The following is a 6,263-nucleotide window of genomic DNA, read 5'->3' as shown; positions in this document are numbered from 1 at the left end:
TTTTATCTTGATGCTCACCAGTGGGCTGAATTCATAATAAATATACTTGAGCAAGGTTCTGTGTGTGTGTGTGTGTGTTGGAGGCTCTGAGGGCTTTTATTATTGATATCTTAATCACTTTACAAGTTGCATGTCATATACTATGCTTAGAACTGTGCTTCTATTACCCAGACCAATCTATCACAAACCATTGATTCATTCAGTGAGTGTGGGATACATTGGTTACCCTTCCACCGTGAGCCAAAGAGTTCCCTGCTCAGGTTTGATAGATTCTGGCAACCTTTACAAGACTGAGCCACCAGGGTAGCCTCTAAAACTAACAATTCTGATAAATTTAACACATTCAGAAGATGTTACATGGGCATTTAGACTGTTTTCTCCAAGTCAGCTCAGATGGTCATCTGGAAGCCTAACCACTTGGAGCCATAAACAGGCAGATGTGGAACAGGCAGGCTGAATCCTCTGGCTCAGTATGGACAGTATAAAATTAGTTTAAAACACAACAGAGAAATTTCACTTGTGCCCTGAGACCTGAGTTGCTTCCACAGTGTTCTGCAAGTGAGTCTGTGTTTCTGAAAGCAGAGCTCTTATCTGTATTGACTGTGTTGTGTCTGTAGGTGTTGGCCAGCAGGTGCCTGTGTGGATCAAAGATGCAGTGACCAAAGGTAGTGGCTGTTCTTTTCTCTCCCACCCCCTCTTTGTAAGGAAGTGCTCGCATCTTAATCAAGAATAGTACATGCTTGTAGGAGTCTAATATTTTTTTCATTATAATTCATAACTGTGCAGACAGTGAAGTGCCTCACTCCTAGGGAATAAGCTCTCTAAACACTGCTCACCAATGCTTCTCTCTCTACTCCTTGACTTGGAGCTTTCCCTGTGGTGTGTTGGAGCTGGCTTGTCTTAGCCCCCAAAAGCTGACGTTGTGCAAATCTCATGTGCCATGTTCAGTGATGGTAGGTAGCTTGAGACCAGCCAAGTTGGGAGTACTTACAAACCAGGCTCTCCCCTTAGAGAAGACTGACTGTCAAACATTTACTAGTGCACCACTGGATTCTTCCTGTCTAGTCTCCTAGGACTGATTTTTTTGCATGTAGAACTTCAGCATGTGTACAATTCGATCTAAATTAATCTGTTTCTTTGGATTTGATATCTTTGATTTATTTATCAGTTTATATTTGTGTACATACTAGATGCTGGGCACTGTGCTAGGTTCTGTGGGTAAAATATAATCTTATAATTATTTATATTTAATTTATAGTACATTGAAAGTCTTATCCTTTTAAAAAGTGACAGTTTTATTAGTTTTATCTTGTTTTTATTTAAATAAATAATACATATAATAAATTATAATATTAATTAAGCTGGCTTTTTATTATATTTATAATATTGCACAAACATTACTTTTTAACTCTAGAACATCTCATCACCCTCAAAAGAAATCACAGATCTCATCTCCTGTCAACTGCTAATCTCTTCAGATTTGCCTATTCTACTGAGCACTCCATACTAATGAAATCATACTGCACGTGGATTTTATGTCTGCTGTCACTTAGCATAATGTTCTTTTAGGGAGCCTCCACATTGTAACATGTGTCATTACTTAATTCCTCTTTATGGCTGTATAGCGTTCCACTAAATGTACAACATATTGTCTTTTTCTATAATAGCCTATTTCCAATGTTTGACTATTATTAGTAATGCTACTATGAACATTCATATATACTTTCTTGTATGAACATCTATTTTTTAATTGAATTTTTATTTTTTATTGTGATATAGTTGATTTTATAATGATGTGGTTAGTTTTAGGTGGACAGAAAAGTAAGTCAGTTATACATATACCCATTCTTTCTCAGATTCTTTCCCCATATAGATGATTATAAAATAGTGAGTAGAGTTCTATAAGGTAGGTTATAGAAGGTGCTATAAGGTAGGTTCTTGCTGGTTTTCTATTTTATATATAGTAGTGTTTGTATGTTAATACCAACCTTTTAAGTTATCCCACCCCAGGCCAGTGTTTCCCCTTTGGTAACCATATGTCTGTGATTCCACTTCTGTTTTGTGACTAAGTTCATCTGTATCTTTTTAGATTCCACATGTAAGTGATGTCATATGATATTTGTCTTTCTCTAGTTGACTTGATATGATAATCTCTAGGTCCATCCATGTTGCTGCAAATGTCATTATTTTGTTCTTTTTATGGCTGAATAATATTCCATTGTGTATATGTACCACATCTTCTTTACCCATCCCTCTGCTGATAGACATTTAGGTCTTTTCCAGGTCTTGGCTAGGGTACATAGTGCTGATATGAACTTAGAAGTGCATGTGTCTTTTTGAATTATGACTTTGGTCCAGGCATATGCCCAAGAGTGGGATTTCAGGATCATAGGGTAGCTCTATTTTTAGTGTTTTAAGAAAGCTCCATAGTATTTTCCATAGTGGTTGCACTGATTTATATTTCCACCAACAGTGTAGGAGGATTCCCTTTTCTTCACACCCTCTCCAGTATTTATTGTTTGTAGGCTTTTTGATGAGCTGTTCTGATGGGTATCAGGTGATACCTCATTGTGTTTTTAAATCTTTTGGGTATATAGGTATATACATGGGAATAGCACACCTGGGATTATAACTTTATGTTTAATTTTTTGAAGAAATGTGAAATTGTTTTCAGGTGTCTATTCTAGTACACATTTTTGCCTACATTAAGATTGTAATTTCAATGTATCCTTTCAACAAGTTTTATTTTGCAACTTTTAAAAATTATAGTCATCTAGTGGGTATGTGGAGTGGTATCTCAGTGTTGCTTTTTAAAAAAATCTCCCTGATGCCTAATGATTCTGAGTATTTTTCACACGCTTATTGGCTATTATGTATTTTATTCAAATCCTTTGCCCATGAATTCTAGACTTCAGTCAAATACCATTTGTAAATAACACTTTTTTGATAACGTTCTTTGTATAAACATTTTAATTTTGATGTCTGTTTTTTGTTTTTATCCACTGGTCTCTTTTGCTGTAGGTGTCATGTTTAAGAATCTTTTACCTACTTCAGCTTTGAAGATTTACACTGAAATTTCCTTTAAGAGTCTGACATTTTTGTTGTTCTTGTTGGAAGTTTGTGATTTGACTCAGTGCCTCTACTTGCTTGGGTGTATTCAGATTTCTTCTCTTCTTGAATCAGCTTTAGCAATTGGTGTGTTTTTAGGAATTTGTCTGTTTCATATAGGTTCTAACTTATTGGCATAGAAATATTTATTGTATTCTCTTTTTACCCCTGGAGAGTTATTAGTAACATATACACTTTTATTACTCACTTTAATTTAAGCCTTTGAGTAGAGTGGTTAGGTTATGGACTGGGTGGTTAGGTTATGGACTTAAAATTAATGAGTCACATTTCCTTTACCTTACAAGATATTAAGTTAGTCTGCCACAGTTGGGTGGATGCTAGTTGAAGATATAATACTCCTGAAGCAGAGACACAGGACAGTTACCATTAGCCAGGACAGCAACATTTTTTGGTGCCATTTATATATAGTAACACCAAAAAGGTGACACTTATTCAATGGGTTGTGTTATAGATGAAGAACCCTGAGTTCACGGAACCCAAATCTTTTATAACGGGAAGTAAGTTTGCCTACCCTTTGCTCCACAGGGAGGCACTCTTTACCTTTTAAGGCTCTTTGCTATACAAGCACCTTAAATATAGCCTGGAACAAAGTGCAGTTTGTGCCTTATCATGCAAAGACATGCAGAAATAAGAGAAACTCTGGCGAATGATCTTACAGAAAGTATGGCGTGAGAGATGGCAAGGACTTGGGATTTCAGCCTGTGTAGAGGGATGTCAGGCTTCCCTGGCGGCTCAGTGGTAAAGACTCTACCAGCCAATGCAGGAGACGCAGGAGACCTAGGCTCCATCCTTGGGTCAGGCAGATCCCCTGGAGAAGGGAATGGCAACCCACTCCAGTATTCTTGCCTGGAGAATTCCATAGATGGAGGAGCTTCGCGGGCTATGGTCCATGGGGTCTCAAAGAGTCAGACATGACTGAAGTGACTGAGCACATATACACGCAGAGAGGTATGCTGTCGTAGGGTTTTGAGGAAAAGTGGGACATGTTCATTTATATTTTCAAAGAATCACTCTGCTTCTGTATAGAGATTGAACTGTACGGAGGGGGGAAAGCTGTATGGAGGAAAGAGAGCAGTTAGGAAGATATTAAAATATGCCAGTCAGTGATAATGATGATTAATTTAGTGGTGGAGGTAGGGATAAGTGATCAGATTGACAGTTTGGCTGGCAGAATCCACTGGATTTTTCTGGCAGGTGGGGTCAAATTTGGGAAGAAAAGAGCAGTTAAATGGGACTTTTATGCTTTCGTCTGATCCACTGAATGCATGATGGTTCTATTTACTGGAGTGGATAACCTTGGGGTAGAATTAAGTTGCTGTTTAGTCACTAAGCTGTGTCCAACTCTTGCGACTTCCTGGACTATAGCCTGCCAGGCTCTTCTCTTCATGATATTTCCCAGGCAAGAATACTGGAGTGGGTTACCATTTCCTCCTCCAGGGGATCTTCCCCACTCAGGGATGGAACCCGCGTCTCTTGCTGCTCCTGCGCTGGCAGATGGTAAACACTGAGCTACCAGGGAAGGCCCAAATTAGGCTGGGGAAACATCATCCAGAACACTGGTGTTATATGAAAGGAGAAAAGGTTAGTGCTCCCTTGACAGAGATGCACGAGGCCCTTGGCCTGACAGCACGCGTATGGTTGAGGCATTTCCAGGTACTTTGTAGCATCTAACCACTGTTTTGGGGACTGATAAACTGATTTGCAGGACAGGAATAGAGATGCAGACATTGAGAATGGACTTGTGGACACAGCAGGGGAAGGAGAGAGTGGGACGAATTGAGAGAGTAGCATTGATATATATCCACTGCCATGTGTACAATAGATAGCTAGCGAAAGCTGCTATATAGTGCAGAGAGCTCAGCTCGGTGCTCTGATAAGTTAGAGGGGTGGGTTCGGGGAGTGGGAGCGAGACTTAAAAGGGAGGGGATATATGTATACATATGGTTGATTTTTATAGCAGAAACTAACACAGTATTATAAAGCAATTATATTCCAGTTAAAAAAGAATACAGTTGACAGCCAGGAGTGTTGCAGGGGACATCACTGGGTATAGAAATCAGTGGTCATGAAGAGATGAAATCTGGAGATGAACTATTGACTCCCAAATGTTATATTTGTCATTTAAAGTCCTGAGACTTCATAAGAAACATTGGAATAGAGTATAAATAGAAAATGAAGTCAAAATACTGAACCCTGGTGTCCTTCTGCCATTTGGGGGTCAGAAAGAAGAGGACTCAGCAAATGAGAGGAAAAGTCAGGAGACAACTTGACCTTGTGTGCATGCGTGCTCAGTTGTGTCCAACTCTTTGCAACCCCATGGACCCCACCTCTGCCCATAGAATTGTCCAGGTAAGAATACTGGAGTGGGTTGCCATTTCCTACTCCAGGGGATTTTCCTGGCCCTGGGTAAGTAAAACTGATGGTGAAGGTAATAAGGGTGGTCCCAACACTAGTTGGGGGTCTGTCTTTGTTTAGAAAATACAAATTCCAAAATAACTTTGAGTCCCTTGGCATGTAAATTGCAGATAGAATGATTGCTAATCTGCTGTTCATGCAAGTTAATCAGGGATTTGGAAGGGTGGAGGTGCAGCGGGAGAGTTTTGGTGAAGGGACTGGAATAAGGGGAAAGTAGATGACTGGACAACATGGTGAGGTGGCTGGAGAACTTGTAGATTTTATTTTAGTTGCTAGGAAATAAATCCACCTGTTTGCCCAAGCCTTTAGTAATTTTTACTACATAGGAATGTTTTTGGCGTCTGTGTGTGTTGATGTGTGTGAGAACTAAGTTGTCTGCATCTGATGCAGAGTGGAGGGGAGGGGTAAAAGAAGCCACAAGTTTAAAGAGAGGAGTATTGATCTATATTGATATTGTATTGATCTATAGAGTCTTGAAGCTAGAATTGAGAAGGGCAGAGAAGTCAGAGGGATTGCAGAAACCTTCTGGTCAGAAAACGAGCTGGCATCTAGGTTACACTTATGCGACCAAGTAGCTGCTTGATTCTCCCATCATATTAACCACTTTGGTCTAGGACCTCTTGCCCCTTAACTTTTAGTATTCATGCTGATTTTCATAATCGCTTGGACTCTCAGTCCTGGCTGCTACTGGACAAGACCATTGTGCTGTCAGCCTCGCT

The 6,263-nt window shown here is 39.5% G+C and overlaps 1 non-coding gene across 1 annotated transcript; it reads left to right on the top strand.

Annotated features, from left to right (window-relative positions):
• The first annotated feature begins 4,688 nt into the window (after positions 1-4,688).
• LOC122701185 lies at positions 4,689-4,812 on the top strand. The gene has a single exon (XR_006343019.1). It is a non-coding gene; the product is annotated as a U6atac minor spliceosomal RNA (small nuclear RNA).
• The last annotated feature ends 1,451 nt before the right edge of the window (positions 4,813-6,263 follow it).

This window comes from Cervus elaphus, chromosome 9 (assembly GCF_910594005.1).
Source record: "Cervus elaphus chromosome 9, mCerEla1.1, whole genome shotgun sequence".
NCBI lineage: Eukaryota > Metazoa > Chordata > Mammalia > Artiodactyla > Cervidae > Cervus > Cervus elaphus.
Note: the sequence above shows the minus strand (reverse complement) of the source record. Positions and strands in the feature narration are given on the sequence as shown.